Here is an 18,406-nt window from a genome sequence, read left to right on the forward strand (position 1 = left end):
TTACGTATAGCCTCATTTTAGTCCATATGATAATTGGTAATGTACCCACGACACAACTGCCTGTCTGGCCGCTTCATAAGTTTACGTGGTTGGTGAAGCACTTAGCAGACGAGAGGTAGCGCAGCAGCTTCATTTACTTTTCCTGGCGCGGTGTACTGTGTACTCGTCTTGCTTGCAATTATTCACCGTCAAGTCTCCCGTCGTGGCTCTGCACCCCGGCGCGTCGTTTTGCCTGCGTCACTGTCCTTTACTCCCTCTCTTGCGCCGTGTCCGAATTTTTAATGGGAGCACTGGCCTTGTCGTGGCCACGCCCCGCTAAGCGCCACCGTTCGACTGCTCGTTTCATCGCGTCATCTCTGCTGCAATGAATGCCGTTGTCTGCCTTGCTTGTCTCTACGGCCGCTGTCTTGTCTGAGCCAACTGGCACGCCCTGCCGGCCATGTTGGGCCAGGCCGTCCTACCGTCGTGTTTAAGAAGTAACCGAGTCCACACGCGTCTCCTTGCTTTTTCTCTTAAGCTTGTCTGCATCAGCTGTCCTTTCGCATTGACGCTATGCCGCTGTTTCCTCTACCGCTGCTGTGTTGCACCATGGACGTGCCGTCCCATCTTGGTACCCCACGACACGTTCCCATCGAATCAAGGCCGCCCATCCGAGCTAGGCGACGAGTTCGCGGTGCTTATCCCTACAGCAGCCGCAGCGCCTCCGTCGTCGACCTTGCCCCCTGCCCTCGCGTACGCGCACTCCACGCACTGGCGCAACCATGCTCCCTCTGCTGGCCATGTCGAGCCCCTCGCGCGCCTCACTCCCACGCTGGTCCTACAGTTTCCTCCCTTTCCCGCTCCTCGCGTTGCAGCGCCGCCGTGGCCGCGCTCCCGTCGTCAGCCACCGCTTACGCAACCACGCGAACCTCCACGGCTTCGCCTCGCCTTGTCGTGTCCCGCAGCGCCACCCTCCTTTTTCTCCAAATTCGTCGTGCACGAAGAGTCTCCCTCCAATTCCTTGCACTCACTGGTGTCCAAGGTCCATAGCTTGCTAGTGCAGTCGATCGCGGGGTAAGTCGTCCACCAGCGAGCTCGCCCAAAGCCTCGCCATCACCGCTGGCCACCATGGGCGTTGCGCCAAGCTCGGCCTTGAACCCTCCTATCCCTTCTCTTTTTCTTTGATCTACTCGGTGTTATTGCCCCACGTTAATGCCTCGGACTCGTCTGCGACACAGGTTTGCCGGAGCTCTAGTGGTTCGTCGAAATGACGATGACGCTGCCGTCGCGCCAGCTCGGATCCGCCCCGCACGTGGCCAACCATCTCACCAAGCTCCGCGGCCTCGTCCAGCCCTTCCTTCTAGCTTATGGTGAGCCCCTTGTACTCTTAAGGCATCCAGTTTAACTAGTTGAGCCCTAGCAACGCCCGAACGCTTTTGCTGCCGATGATGAACTGGGCCGTCATGGTCGCTAACCATGGCTGACACTATCCCAACTTCCTCTGACCCAACCGATCATCACGACCGACCCTAGCTAGCTTTTGCTTTGGAGTCCCTCGGCCGGAACTGGTGTCGGCCGGCCATGACTTGCTGCGCTGCTCTGCTTTGGAGTCACTCGGGGACCGCAATTTGTAAATATAAACAATTATAGGGTGCTAGGTGAAGAACAGATGACTCATTTGAATAGTGATCTAGATCATAGATTATTAGTTAAAAACCTAGGGTTCTTTATGCAAATGGGACAGCGTGCTCTGGGCTTTCTCAGCTGGGCCGGCCGGTCATTGCCATGCCTAGGCCACTGCCACGCGCCCGTTGGGCCGACCTGGTGCCGCTGGTCTCCGCTGGGCCGCGCGCGCATCCTCGCCTGGGCCGTCGTGCGCCCGTCCGGCTAGGCTGCCTTGGCCGATGGTCCAGGCCGTGTTAGGCCGTTGGGCCGAAGTTGTTGCCTCCAGCCTTTTTGATTTATAGAGCGAATTCTAATTTAGCTTGTAAAGTAAATTTGTAAATTCAAAATAAAATTATGTAGATGTCCAAAAATGGTAAAACTAATTTTGATAGTCTACTAAAATCATGATCTACCTGTTAGTATATTTTGTTCACATAATTTGATAATATTCTTGGAAGCTATATAATTAATTTAAGGTACTTAATATTATAAAAATATAAAATTGTAGGAATTGTTGTGATAAATTGGTAACAGTGTTGGATCTAAAATTTTTGTAGTAGGCTCCTAGCAATATTAGGTACTCACTGTATTTTTTTAGCTCCGAAATAATTAGTTTGCTAAATAGATAATGATGTCCTATTGCGAATAAAGATTAAATTGATAGAATAGAATAAAGAAACAATTTGGGTATATAACTAAAATAATTGTTGGGAAATAACGTCTTATTCGACAACATGGATATGTAGCCTAAGTACGGTCGTCGTTAAAACTAGCTCGTTAACGTGAGAGGCGTAAATCGTATTTTATGAGTCACGGTTGCAGTCGATTAATTATGTCTTTGCATTGCATCGCATTGCATATCATAATAGGAACGTCGATGGATCGTGGAGTCATCGGGAGTTGCTGGAGAAATGGTGCTTTTGGAGATCGTGTCGCCATGATGGAAAGCTAACTTTTGATTAAATCTTACCCAGTCAAGCCTCGGTGCATAACCCCTACTTTTCTGCACTTTAAATTATATTTGCGCATTAAGTTTTAAGGAGTTAAATGAAACCCACTTGCATATATATCTTTATCCTATGAGTCTTACTAGGATGATAGGATCATGTAGAATGCTATGTGTAACAGAACCGACCAATTATATGAAATTAAGTAAGAAAATCATCCGCTAGAGCAGACGATTTAGCAAACTTAAGCCCGTATAACCCGGTAGTCCGTGAAATCACGAAGAATTTCAAACCAACTCACATCACAGCCAAGATCGTAATAAGTTTAGCGGTCATCATCACATATTACATAAAAGTTTGCATCACAGATACATCAGAGTTTAAACATAGTTATTACAAACGAGTTCGAATAAAAGTAGCGGAAGCCATTTGTTCAAAACCACACACACTCACACGGAGTTCAAATACAGTGCTAGCTGATGATCATCTCCTACAAAAGCATTAGACGAGACGTACGGAATGACCATGCCCATGGTCCTAAGCATCACCCATCGCAGGATAAAGGCAGTTGATACAGTAGCCGTAATACATCTGCCCATCTGCAACAAGTGGGAATAAAACCCTGAGTACGAGAAGGTACTCAGCTAGACTTACCCGACATAACCGAAAATAAGTGACACCAGGGAGTATGAAGGGCTTTATAGTAGGGTAGCTGACTCATTTGCAAAAAGAAGCATTTTTAGCATTTCAAGAACCTTTCCAAAAGCATTATTTATCAAGTTAATTATTATTAACCTATCGACTAGATTTGCACTTATACTAGAGCAAACATATGATTAAGCAGATAATGATAACCAATGATTATTAACAACTTCCATATTGTCAAATTCATTATAAATGTCCAAGTGTTCCATCAACATTACTACGATGAAGTAATTCAAGTCAAGTGCTCACTATCCAGGAGCGATGGCGATTCGAATCGATTCCTAACCAGCTGGTGATTTATTCCTTACACAAACCTCACTCATCCGCTAAAGTGAGGTATCGGTCACCGAGTCAACTATCCAGGAATCTCGAGTTTGCCAGGAACCACATGTACCCGGGGGCCGACCGACTGCACTTTGGTCTTATCATCTCGCCCCCGTGTCCTACCACACCTGCTCCGGTACAACGCGCTGCGGGCAATCTACTCGGCCCGAATAGTCTCCCAGCTTCGCGGTCGAAAGGTACTTTATTCGGCCAGCTAAATGTAAGGCATGCGTTCAACATGACTCGAGGCCCAACAACGGCCGGTCCTTAATCGACACAGATAGAAATCACTACAGTCCAAAACTCTATAAGTCTCCGTCCGGTCTCAACTTCATTTAACACTTAGTTATACCATAACTACATAGTTCTCCAAGCAGATCCAGGTAACCACCTATAGCCCGTAGGTGACAGGAGATCACCTGACTTCTACCGGTCTAAGCCAGCTAAGCATTGACTCGACTGCGGATATCAGGGTAACAAGGATATAGTATAGCAAAGGTAGACAAGGTATAATGCAGTAACGGTTGCAAACAACTCCTGAACGTAATGCATTAATTAAAGTAAAGCATTTAATTAATAATTGCAAACTAGGGAGAAAATGCTCCAGGGCTTGCCTCTCTCGAAGGAGCTCGGGCGGTGATCGGGGCACTCCGGAAGTTCCTCAACGTCTCCTCGTCGGCTTCGGGCACTTTCTACGGCTGCACCTCAAGATGCTCCTCGGGCTCCTCGGGTATGACGACTGGGTTCTCGGTTTGCGATCCTGTATGATGCAATGTGCGTACGTGCTTATGCAATCGGTGCATCAGATGAGATGAATATAATGGATATGCTTGAATGCAAGGTAGTCAACATCATCCAAGAACATATACTACAAGCACATGTCATCTACTGCATTCTCTTCTACTACTAATATGCTAAGTCAACACATCTTATTAAATGCTTCAAAGATACACCAAAGCTTCACTAATTTCTTAATCACACATAAAGCAACACTTGATTAAACCCTAATTAATAATAGGTTTGAATAGCAACATCTATTTTTATTGCTTAGAAAAATCTTAGAAAATTACCATAGCACAGTACTACCCTAAGTAGTCTACCATCAGATTTTTATGGCATTTGAATAAGTGGATTAGCCTACACAAAAATAATAAGATATGGCATGATCATGAACATGAAAATACTTTGTACTGTGAAAAGTGTCAAACACCAGATGAAATATTTTTCCTATGTTCTACACAACAAATAATCACTGTACAAAAATTTTCACATGCATGTTTTATACAAATTTTGCTCTCTAGCAAAAATAACAAAAATTAGCCATTAAAGGCACTTGAACTACACCTCATAATTTTTATACAGTACATGCATGACACATATTTTTCCTAGGAAGTACATTACACAAGAAGAGTAACAAACTTGGAATCATATTTTTCTGATACATATAGGATTTACTAACCATTTTACAAGATATCAGCAATATCAAGAATTAATTAAAGCTCTACAGAAAAGTATCTCAAAAATGACATACAATATTTTTATCATGTAGAACTAGTGACAAGGAACTTAGCAAAATTTGGAGCCAAAATGAGTACACAAACATTTTCCAAAGCATTTAAGTAGAAATCTAAAAATCATTTTTGAAATCCTTTTAAACTTCAGCTGACGAAATTGTTGGGTGCACCCGATGCTGTGCACCCAGAGGTGCTGCCAAGCGGGACCCAGCGGGTCAACCGGCCCCACTGGCCAGTCACCCGGAGCCCTCACCAGCCACTGCGGCTGGGCCCTGCGGGTCAGCGACCCGAGAGCAGGGGAGGAGCTCCGCCGGCCGGTGCTCACCGGCGGCTAGCCCTTCCGGTGGCACGGGTGGTGCCAGTGTGCACGCCACGCCAAGCCGCACCGGCTGGGATGGTGGAGGTGGCCTAGCGACGTGACGAACCACATGGCCACGGCAGCGCGCTCGCCGGAGAGGAAGGAGGCGGCCGAGCTCGGTCCTTACCTTGACGACGGTGGCCGCAAGCGAGGCAGGGAGGCTAGGCAGAGCTGCTGGCGGCGGGAATCGAGGAATGGAGGTGTGGGAGGGGGTATGTCGCCGGAGAGGCGTGGCGCGCGGTGGCGGAGCTCGTGGCGTGCGCGGGAGCTGCTGCCGCTGCGGTCGCTGCTGCTGAGTGAGTGAGGGAGTGGAGTGGAGAGCGCAGCGCTATGGGCAGAAGAAGGCGCCCGCGTGGAGGGCGAGGCAGGCCGTGGCTGCCGTACGGTGGGCGTCGCCGGCGCATGGTCGCCACGCGGCGGTCGCGCTCTGGCGTGGTCGGGACGCGACACGCGGGAACGGCGCGGCGTAGCGTAGCGTAGGCCAGACACGGCGCGGGGCAGGCCAGACGCGGGAGCTGGGCTGGGCCGAACGCGGGGCGCTCAAGCAGCGGGCGTGGCGGCAGGCTGGGCCAGCTTCGGCCGTGGGCCGAGAAAGGAGGCGATGGCCCGCGAAAGGAGAAAACATTTTTCTCAATTTCTATTTTTAAGAAATTTTCAAATACCAGTTTTCAAATATCATTTTGAGCAAGAAAATGACTTCTTTTGAAAATGGCCCAAAAATAAAAGTGGCTTAGAATTTAATCCTCTACAACTTTGCTTTTATGACCAAAGTCCAATTCTTGCTAGATTTTGAAGTATAAAATTAAAGTCAATTTTAACTCAAAACCCTAATTTTGGAGAATTATTTTTAAAGCAAAATTTGGCAATAATTTCAATACAAACTTTGCTCCAAAAATTTCGCTAAATAATTCTAGATGATTTACAATCATAGCCAAACATGTTTTACTAACCTAGCAAGCATAATCTAGGCAAAAACAACTCCAAACAAGTGTATGCAACATTCATGTTTCGCGAGCATGTTTCATATGTTTCGAAGCAGGGTTTCAGTTATTATTTACATGATTTGGCATGTATGATTAGGATGCTTGATGATGCATAATATGCATGATTTGCATTGCCTAAATGCTGGCATAACACCGGGGTGTTACACTATGCTACAGGACTCCGGTAGAAGTCGAGTGATTGCTATCACTCGTGAGATATAGGAAATATATTACTATATTATTATCACTTGGAAAATATGAATGGTGGAAAGGAAAATAGTGATCGGGCAGGGATATGGTTTGGGTATTGGTGGGTGTAAGAGGTTGCGTTGCCGTGGACGCGGGGCATAGCTTGGTTACACTGCTTTTCCTGTCTATGTCGGTTAAGGACCGACCATTGCATAAGACGCTAGGCAAGTCACAGACTTATTATCCTGAGCACATACTTAGGTATGGGCGCTTGGAAGATTTGTTACTCTCTTGTCATAGATCCGGCTCTTTTCGAACCGACTGTCAGGGTGGTTTTTGGTTTAGAAGGTCCTTGCACCGCACTGAGTCCGGGACTCAGGGACAGGGGCTTGGAGTCCCAGTTTGGACGAGGACCTGGACACCCAGGACTAGGAGGGTGATGGGTTGGTCCTGCTTGTTCCTTGGGTACAAGCGGGACGTGTGTTTCAGGGTACCCTGCTGGGGGCATTGATTCGCGAATCACCGGGAAATCCGGTACGACTTGTCTTAACTCTAGCACCATAGTAAAAACTGAAAGAGGAAAGATGGAATGAAAAAAAGAAAATCTGATTGCTTACCACCTGCTTGAAAGTAGCATAGGTGCTTACATAGAATGGTGGGTTAATGAACTAATGCGGCTGTTAATAAAAATCGAATATAAGGACGCACTTTTAGTAATGCTCCTGCAGATGCAATAAACCCACAAGCCAGATAGCCTTGCATATTCTTGGAGTCTTTTCTTTCCTTCTATCGGGTAAGTTTTGCTGAGTACAATTGAGTACTCAGGGTTTTACTTCTCCCTATTGCAGGTGACAGGTAGAGACTAGAGCTGACTCTTGTGTGTGGATTCCTCCTGGTGGGCTCAGAGGGGATTTCCTTTACACTACGATCATAGTTTTTATTTATAACTCTCGCCAAATGTTTTTATAAATGAAAGTTTTATAATCTGTTGTCCTAGTTTATTCATCAATGCTTCATCATGCCATGAATAGCTATTTATTTCTGCTGTAATCCTATTCACATGTTTATATTCCGCTGTTCAGTTAAATTGTTCATAACTCTAATAATATAATTACATTCCACTGTTATAATAATAAATATTATACTCTGATGTTGTATTAAAAGTGATGTAAGAAATTGTTAAGAATGATATAAGTTTTATTCTCTCATTGTGATCCTGATGGAAAACTGTGGATTTTCGGGTTCTCCCCTGTGGTGTGCCCGACGGAACTATGTAATTTAGTGTTCTCCCTTGAGTGCTTAGTGTCTAAGGGAAGACAATCACTACGGGGAGGCATTAGATTAGGCGGTTCTGCCACAGGGACCGCCTTTGCCTACTCATGAAACACTTGCAACATGAAAGCACTTCCTGCAACATACGTCTGAAGCATATGAAACATTTAGAACATACACTTTCAACATATGTGTATAGCCACCGCAACATATGTTTATAGCCACTGCAACATATGCAACATTCAGATAAAACACTTGTAGCATACGTCTGAATTAGATGAAACATTTTGAATAGACACTTGCAACATACATGTATAGCCATTGCAACATATGCAACATCTAGATCTACTTTTTTTTGCAACATCCATATAGAACACTTGCAACATACATTTGGAACAACTAAAACACTTGACACATGTGTTTACAACATACGCTTTTAGTGCAACATGGGCGGGCGGCGCGACGAATTGGCGCGGTGGAGGCGGCCCTACGACCGAGAAGGCTGCAGCAAGCGAGGCGCGCGATGACCGGGGTGAATCCGCATGGGCTGGAGCGAGCAACGGCATGGGCCGGTGGGGTGCGAGGCACGCGGCGTGGGCAGGGCCCGTGGAGCGGTCCGTCCAGACGGACAGACGCCCGCTTCGTAGCATTACCGTTAAAGACAGTACATGATGAAATTTTGGTATAGTATTGACTATGGTTAATCAGGCAAAATGAATTATTAAGTCGGCTATACAAATATTTTATACGTGACTCTACCATATCAGGGCCCATACGGAAAATGGTTGCTATTTACGTGGAACATGCTAAGTTGACCCAATATGATCAGGCTCACATATATTTGTGGTCTATAATTATTTTTGGACCAAAGGCATTTTAGTGCACATGCATGCAAGTATAGACGGTGGCCATACGTTGCTCTAGCTGGTCATTCAGCACAGCTCTCCATACATGTCGATTATGTCCTCTTCTTGTATACATGCATGTCACGTATTCACGTTCTGAACTTCTGATGAGGCCTCCGTACATATGTGTACATGCACATATTTGTCTTACATTGCGTCCATGGATTAAAATATAACCAGGCCCATCAAGCAGCCGGTGCAACCTGTAGCAATGGCCCAGGTGGGGCGCCGCGCGCGGAGCAGTTCATCCGGATGCATAAAACAAATTAACCTGATGGCTTATGGATTAAAAACATGGGCGCACGGAGCGGTCTGTCCAGACGGAGGGACACGTGCTCCCTAGCATTACCAGCTGACGAGATCCTAATATATAGGTATGTTAAGCCTCGGGTTCTATGGTTCTCAAACGAAGAAGACCCCTCGACCGACCCCTCCAGGATCGCCTAGGGGCTTAGGGGCTATACCCATCGAGTACACTCGTATGCACCCTCCAGAGAATAAGTCCTATCGAGCCTGACTACGCCATGACCTCCGCTTGGGGCTTGGGGGCTTGCCCGAGCCCTAAGGCCCCCGATCTACGCCAACACTCTGGCACGACCCTTGGTTCCTGCCCGGCTAATGACGCTAGCCAAGGCTCGAGCGCAAGAAGATGCGCCCCGAGCTACCAAGGCTCGGGGGCTCCCTGACGTTGCCCCTTGGGCATGACATTGCCGACCACTTTCCCGACAAGGTCACGCACGGAGCACGACACAAGAAGACAAAGCTTCTCCGCGCCCTCCACGGGCTCAGAGGCTCCTGAAACCGCGCATCAGCCCCTAGAGCCGACCTCCTTCACCGTCAAGAAGACTCTAGAAGGTCCACCTGGGGGAGGCCGGTCTAAGCCGACATAGCCTGACACGCAAAGTGCCAGAACAGAGCAGTCGGACGACACCAAAGGCTTCTTCGGCTCCACGGCACCACCACGGTCCACAGCGCGTCGCTGCAAGGCCCTCCTGGACTCCGGCGCATATAGACCATAGACTCACTCCCCCAAACCGCCATGTACCCGACCTATCTCGTTATATAAGGGATAAGGTCGGACCTAGGGGAGAGGGGATCATCAGAAGACAGATTATTCCACTCCATTCCATGACCTCTGCTCAACACCGAGAGCAAGGCAACCCAGAGAGGGGCACCAAGAGCCCCTCCACCGCATCCCGCCGTCTTCCTCCTCTCCGACGAGGGGAAGACTCCACTAGCGGCAAGGCAACCTTTGGATTAGCACCGAGCTAACCCCCTACCAAATCTCTCTACAACCCTGTTGTAAACCCTCGATTTTGGGTGCTTTTGAGTATAAAGATCATCAGCTGCTGGACGTAGGGCATCGATTGGCCCGAACCAGGATAAACCGTTGTGTCCTCTCTGCGATTCTTGTGTTCTTGAGTCAACCCGAGCCACCGGAGACCCGTACTCTGACATCGACTCGAACAACAATACTTGTCGTGGTTCCGACCCCGCGACACCAGCCGTTCTCAAAAAGCCACAAATGAAGCCTCCCAAAGAGGCATGTGATGCTCACCTTCTCTATATCCGGCAGCATTGTCTGGTCCATAATTAGGGTTTAAAGTTTTGGGCTTTGGGCTCTAGCGACCCTCTCTCAAATCCCTCAATTCGGTAGTAGTGGCCGCTAATAGCCCCAGGAGATGAAGGAATCGACCAATTGGGTGGAAAAAGGGCGGGAGTGGAATGACTTGATGCGTTAGCACAGTAGCCTGAACCACCATGGATGAAGAAGGATGGGGGTGGGGGTGATAGACCGATGACATTGTGAAAAATAAATCCTTGAGGCCTTATTTGGATGCATGTGTATTCACCTCAATACACATGTGTTGGAATGAAATTTAGTTTAGTTCCACTTCAATACATGTGGATTGAGACGAATACATGCGCATCCAAACAAGACCTGAGGCAAGGAGGAAGGGGTGATGGCAGAGTTCACTAAAATGGCATGTTGAGGTTAGAGGCAAGATGCAGGTGCCATGTTGCTGGCAGCGGTGGAGCTGTGGCTTGGGTGGAGGCAAAAGATGACTTGGGGTTGTTATGTCAGAGTCAGACTAAATTAATCTAGGCCGTTTGATCTTCACGTAATGGGTGGAAAAATCGAGTGTTTCATGGTCCTAGAAAACACGATTGTTTCCTGCACTGACCCTCCGTCATTCACTATTTACTTAAGGCTTGTCTAGATACACTTGTATCCATCTCAATCCATATGTCTTGGAGTAGATTAAGATAAAATTAAACTAAGTTTCACTCTAATTCACTCCATCACACATGGATTAAGATGGATACGAATACATCCAAATAAGGCATAAGAATAAGAAGTTAAGAGGCGTGTGTCCTAGGTTCACAATGATAGCATACGTATGCTGCTCACTTTTATGATGTGCTTTTATGTTACAAGGATGAACTAATTTTATTTCCCAAGGGTTCCTACTTCCAAGTTTACGGTATAGCCTGTACAATCATTATGGACCACAGTCACAAACGAAATCTGCAAGCACATGCATGAAGAGTATTGTATTTCTGCACTGCAGACTGCATGGGTGTCCCATTTTGTGCTCCCTCGAGCTCCATCAAATGCATCAAGAATAAGAGCAATATTCATCTGGATGGAAATTACTGAGCTACTAAAAACCTATAATAAACTGACGGGAAGAGAGAGGAAGCTTATCAAACGTGGCGCAAGAGTCGCCTGCAATATTTTTATTTGCATTAATTGCCTTGATCAAACCTTAGCTCGAGGCATTTTGCTTTGATCTCAATAAAACTTAAGCTAGTAGAAAAATATGGATTCAATCATATTTCAACAAAGAAAAACGACATAAAACCTAAGTTGATGGGGAAAAAAGTATGGACAATTCACTCCATAATTAACCAAGAATGACAGTTGACAACAAATAAATCAAGCCTTTCGACTGTGGAATAAAGAATGACTGGCTTCACTACCAGTTAACAAGTACTAGCACAAAACAAGGAATAGATTAATCGACTTCATCTGTGGTTGGTATCTGACTGTGTGCTCAATCAACAAAAGGTCTATTTCATGATTGATGCAATCTGCTAAACTGGCGGTTTGGCAAGCACCCATAAAGTCATATCCAATTGTTGCTAATGAATGCATCTATTAGGAAAGTTGAGCATGCGCAACAACAGTAAACTTTCGTCTGCAATACAACAACATCAACATCGGCTTTGAGTCCCAAGCAAGTTGGGTACGCTAGAGATAAAACCTAACATGAGGACCACCAACTGAAAGGAACCATATGAATCTACACTAGAAAAAGTAGGAAAATGTCAGCTTTGTACAACTCAGATACCAGAAGCGACATTTATCAGGAAAAATATCGTTAAAAAGAATTACACTCAAAATATTTGTTCTTAGGAATGTTTTGAAGCCCAAGACCAGGAGAACATCTCGTGCATTTCTGTAATCAAAGACCCAAAACTCATCCAGCTCCTACAAAAAGAATTTTTTGTTGCCAATATTATGCCAGGTGCGCAGCTCCTAATTTATGCAAGATGTTCTTTTAAGGAATTTCTCATGCTTAATGCTAATAAAGCTTCTTGAAATTGTTTGATCTTTATTGTGATGACGATGCCCATACCTTTCCTTGTGTACGTGCAGCTTTCAGTTGTATTGAGACCGTGAGAGCTCCAAGAAAAACTTGGCAACCTACCCCCAATTGTCCTTACCTGGATACAAGTGAGATAGATGATCAGTAATGCCCACTGCCTTGTAAAGATAAGAAGCATATTACTCGCCCACTGTCCATTTCTCATACATCCGTTGTCTGATTTTGATTGGGATTAGCTATCATTTCAAACAATCAATGCAACAAATGATTAACCAAGTTCTCATATAAACAAACAATGAATTAAATACACAAATAACTAAACAGTACACATCTTGGCTGCTGGGCACAGGCACTGTGGCTCACTTGGATCCCCCGCCCCTCCTGAAGGCTTTCTCACAAAGATCTGGTGGAAATTCATTGTGCAAGCCAACCAGATTTACCAGAGAAAGCCTTCAAGGGAGAGAGGGACCAAGAGAGCCATGCCATTTGTCACTCTTAGCTCTAGGTGGTTCAGACAACATTGGAGTTGTAGGCACAAGGGATGATTGACAGAACTTGGTGAACATTTATATAGTGTTCAGAACCTACTATATATGCATGATGCAGTTAACACATACTATTAAACTAATCTGACCAAGACAGGCAACACCTGAGGTATAATTAAAACAATAAGGTGTTATTGGATTGTAGACAGGTAAGATAAACATAGGCTCAACCACCTAGAAAGAGACCAGATACTTTACCATAGTGGAGCTATCTTTTTTAAGACAACTTTTGTCCAATGGCATCTGACTATGCCTATCAATTGGTCCAACTCATGGTTATGTTTGATTCCCATTTGCTATTTAACCACCATCTTTCATGCTTGATCACCTAGTATCACAAGGATACAACAAATTAACCAGCTTTGTATCAAGAGAAAGCTAAATGCTCACTTTCCTGTATATATGATGTTCACCAGTCTTTATTCATAGTCTTGACACCTATGCATAAGAAAAATAATAGTACATGCCAGCAGAAGTTCTTGATAAGTTGGGTAGAGCTAACAGTTGAGCCGCATCACAAGGTTCAGTAGCCTCTTTGAAGATGAGTCACAATTTTTACCCGTAAAGCATGCAAGCACTTCCATAATTAATCGAATTGCAAAGGAGTGGATGCGCTGCCCTAATCAAAGTAGCGTACTTGGATAGCCATATGAAATGGTTTGGTGCAAGGAACTATCTTTAGTATCTTATAAATCTCACTCAACAACAACAACAACAACAACAAAGCCTTTAAGTCCTAAACAAGTTAGGTTAGGCTAGAGTTGAAACCCAGCAGAAACAATCAAGGTTCAGGCACGTGAATAGTTATTTTCCGAGCACTCCTATCTAAGGCTAAGTCTTTGGGTATATTCCATCCTTTTAAATCTCCTTTTATTGTCTCTACCCAAGTCAACTTCGGTCTTCCTCTGTCTCTCTTCACGTTACTATCCTGACTTAGGATTCCACTACGCACCGGTGCCTCTGGAGGTCTCCGTTGGACATGTCCAAACCATCTCAACCGGTGTTGCACACGCTTTTCTTCAATTGGTGCTACCCCTAATCTATCACGTATATTATCATTCCGAACTCGATCCCTTCTTGTACATAGCAGGTCTAATCGCCGTCCTATAAAACTTGCCTTTTAACTTTTGTTGTACCCTTTTGTCACATAGAACACCAGATGTTTGGCGCCACTTCATCCACCCTGCTTTGATTCTATGGCTAACATCTTCATCAATATCTCCGTCTCTCTATAGCATTGATCCTAAATATCGAAATGTATTCTTCCTAGGCACTACTTGACCTTCCAAACTAATATTTTTCTCCTCCCGAGTAGTAGTGCCAAAGTCACATCTCATATACTCAGTTTTAGTTCTAGAGTCTAAAACCTTTGGACTCCAAAGTCTCCCGCCATAACTCCAGTTTCTGATTCACTATTGTCCGGCTTTCATCAACTAGCACTACATCGTCCGCGAAAAGTATACACAGGGATGTCCCCTTGTATGTCCCTTGTGACCTCATCCATCACTAAGGCAAACAGACAAGAGCTCAAAGCTAACCCTTGATGTAGTCCTATCCTAATCAGGAAGTCATCCATGTCTCCATCACTTGTTTGAACACTAGTCACAACATTGTTATACATGTCCTTAATGAGTCCGACGTACTTCGTTGGGACTTTATGTTTGTCCAAAGCCCACCACATAACATTCCTTAGTATTTTATCATAAGCCTTCTCCAAGTCAATAAAAACCATGTGTAGGTCCTTCTTCTCCTCCGTATACCGCTCCATAACTTGTCTTATTAAGAAAATGGCTTTCATGGTTGACCTTCCGGGTATGAAACCAAATTGGTTCATAGAGACCCGCGTTATTGCTCTCAAACGATGCTCGATAACTCTCTCCCAGAGCTTCATAATATGGCTCATCAACTTAATTCCCCGGTAATTAGTACAACTTTGAATATCTCCTTTATTCTTTTAGATCGGTACCGATATACTTCTCCTTCACTCGTCAGGCATCTTGTTCGATCGAAAAATATGGTTGAACAGCTTGGTTAGCCATACTATAGCTATGTCCCCGGGGCATCTCCACACCTCGATTGGGATACCATCCGGTCCCATCGCCTTACCTCCTTTCATCCTTTTCAACGCCTCTCTGACCTCAGATTCTTGGATTCTCCGCACAAAGCGCTTATTGGTGTCATCAAAAGAGTCATCCAACTGAAATTTTGTGTCTGTATTCATACAACAACGAGAAATCACATAGCAGATATTCATACACAGTTGAAGATGTTCTGAACCAGGCAATTCGGTTGTCACATCTGCATAAGTTCAACCATAGTCCAGCAGTATTCACCCACAGACAGACTAAATGAAAAATGACAAGAATCACCTATTGGACAGAGATATAGAATATAGATGTCCTAAGTGACCTTTGGTTTAAGGAGTAGCCAATTCGCTTTTCCTAAAGAAGCACTAAGCGAAAGATTTACAAAGGTGTAAATATGGATCATAGTTGGAACAACAAGTAGTTAATTGTCAATGTCAGAATCTCTAGAGAACATCTTTTGCTGCCCAGCATATCACTGATAAGTCAATAGAAGATTCTTGCAGCTACCAAATAATATTTGGCAGCACAGTGACCTGAAGAAGCATATGAAAAATTGAAAACACACCATTACTTGGATTTGCTTAGCAGAAGAAGAATAGCTTGGCCAAAATCATAAAATAGTTCAGAAGGAAACAGCATAGGTTTGCGACTCTTGGCTATCTAATTCAGTTATATAATGATTTTTAACAAAACAAAGGCATAAAGATACAAATAGTAAAATTCATTTGCAAAATTCAAGGGTAAATCTAAAAGCAAAAAATCATTTGGCTAACTCCACGAAGGAAGAAGAATATGGTCGTCATTTAGTAGCATTTAAGTTTGACACTGCCACATCATTACAAACCTACTACTAGCATACTGCAGATATACTCCTTTGAACTAGTTGGGTGTAGTCTCAATAAGATTCAGTGAATCACAATAAAACTGAGTATGGTTCTTGTCAACCTTTCCAAATGAGCTTCAGTATGTTGGATAACCCCTTCAGTCCTTCACGTTCTAATCAAATAATTGAGAAGTAATGATATCAAATTTAACAAATCATAAGATGAGAACCTAGAAGAGGTGTCCCTACAACCTAAGGTTCTGATTCTAAATAATCTCTTGGTGCAAACTGCAAAGGGATTCTGCATTCTCTGACTTCTGGTTCCACAGTTCATTTGTTACACCACATAGACTTACATAACATCTGATTCATGGAACTATCATCATCATGAGGTCATCCATGCAATTCCTTCAGCTTCTCTCAATATCTCTCTTAGAAAACTAGTACCACATATTTAAGTTTTTTCACGAAAGAATATGCAAGACTGAATTGTCCAAGGACAACTGCAGCACAGGCTAACAAATATAGCTAATAAATCCCTAAATAGTACTATGTGAATGTAAAAGTCAGTATAAAAAGCTCAAGAGCTCACTAGCTAGTTATATGGGTGGGCATAGAGATTTGGCATATGTATGCTACTAAGAATCAAGTACTTTCTCCATTCCAAATTATAAGGACGTTTTGGCTTTTCTAGATACATAATTTTGCTATGTCCTTAGATACACACTATGTCTAGATGCATAGTAGAAACGATGTATCTAGAAAAGACAAGACTGTCTTATAATTTAGAATGGAGGGAGTAATAAATAAAAAAATATTGCAAATTAAATTCTCCTGAAGTAGACAGAACTACCAAATATCAAATTGTGGACATAAACAAATCATTGAGATCAGTGCAGCGACCTACATCAATGGTCCAGCCATAGATTGGGCTCCAAGGGCCAATCGACAATGCAATTCGTCTGCAGCAGCAGTGACTAGTGCCCTCTCATTGCAACTAAAGATCAGCGTTCTACAGAACAAATTCTGCCACCATTTGGAACCCCACCCATTTCAAGGGTTCACCTCTGGACATATACTTGAGTCATTCGAAATGTACCTAGTTAATCCAATACATTGCACGATTTTCATTCCTGCGCCACGCTCTTGCCGACACCCTTCCCCTGCAAATGCTCCATCTCCGCCATTGCCCCAGCAGACTGCCACTGTGGGCAATGCATCATAGGAGGATCCATTATGCCTCCTCCCCACACCAGTGCTGCTGTCAACCCCGAACCACCTCGCCACCCCGAGGAGCACCCCGGCCACGACGGCAGCCACGACGACGCAGTGCACGGACAGGGCGAGATCCATGACGGCGACGGCCCTGAGCCTAGCCTCCTCGACGTCGCACCGCGTGGCGGGCGGCGCGGCGCCGCCGGCGTCCAGGAGGCGGTGGCACCCCGCGGGCACGCACGCGTCGACGTAGAGGCTGAGCCCGCTCTGCGCCGCCCAGAGCCCGCCCACGGCGCCCGCGCAGGCGAGCCCCGCCTCGGCGACGAAGTGGGCGCCGGCCGCCGTCGAGCCCCTGGGCGCGGCGGCGGAGAGCGACGAGGCGAGGGAGGCCGCCGCCGCGGCGAGGAGGAGGAGGCGCGCGACAGCGAGCGCGTGCTCCTGGAGGTCCGAGGCCGGGAACGAGGCGGCGAGGAGGTCGGCCGCGCGCGCGAGCAGGAGGAGCGGCAGGGAGAGGAGGAGCGGGCGGAGGAGGAGGAGCGGGAGGTGGGGAGGGAGGAAGGGGAGCGGGAGGAGCGGGAGCAGCGGAGGGAGGAGGAGGAGCGGCAGCAGGGGCGTGGAGGCGAGCGGGAGGAAGGCGAAGGGGAGCGCGAGGAGCGGCGGGAGGAGGCGGACGAGCGGGTGGCGGAGCAGGCGGATGAGGCGGTGGTGGAGGGAGGAGGGCGAGAGGTGGGAGACGGCGGCAACGACGAGGTGGGAGAGGGAGGCGGCGAGGAGGGCGAAAGAGAGGGCGAGGTGGCACGCGAGCAGCAGCGTCTCCGCCATTGGGGTCAGTTGGAGCACGGCCGGGCTTCCGAGGAGGAGGAGGAGCGGTCGATGCCGGAGTTTTTGGGCACGGTAGCGGAGGAGGGAGCAGGGAACAGGGCGGCGAGAAATGCGGCGGGGGCGCGGTCAGCCCCGTGCCCGCGAGGACGGTGGAGAGGGGCACCGGTTGCCGCCGGTATTCGGTCGTCCCGGCATGGACCCGGTTTTCTCCGGAAGCACACACTAACATGAACTTGCGAGTTTGCGTGAACGTGCGCATGAATGAACGGGTCTCAAATTCTCACCTACAGGCTGCCAGAGTGGATCTACAATTGTAAAGCATTAACAGTATTGATGCCAAAGCATTGGAGTACAAAGCCATTCAACAAATTCAAAAACGTTTATGGCCTATTTGGATCAAATAATTTGGCTTAGAATTCCATATTCCACCGCATTTCAAATCTTAATTACACACCTACG

At 46.2% G+C, this 18,406-nt stretch overlaps 1 pseudogene; it reads right to left on the reverse strand.

Annotated features, from left to right (window-relative positions):
* Window positions 1-15,400: 15,400 nt before the first annotated feature.
* LOC136474988 (uncharacterized) lies at window positions 15,401-18,246 on the reverse strand (annotated as a pseudogene).
* Between the last annotated feature and the right edge of the window lie 160 nt (window positions 18,247-18,406).

Source organism: Miscanthus floridulus, chromosome 8, assembly GCF_019320115.1.
Source record: "Miscanthus floridulus cultivar M001 chromosome 8, ASM1932011v1, whole genome shotgun sequence".
Taxonomy (NCBI): Eukaryota; Viridiplantae; Streptophyta; class Magnoliopsida; order Poales; family Poaceae; genus Miscanthus; species Miscanthus floridulus.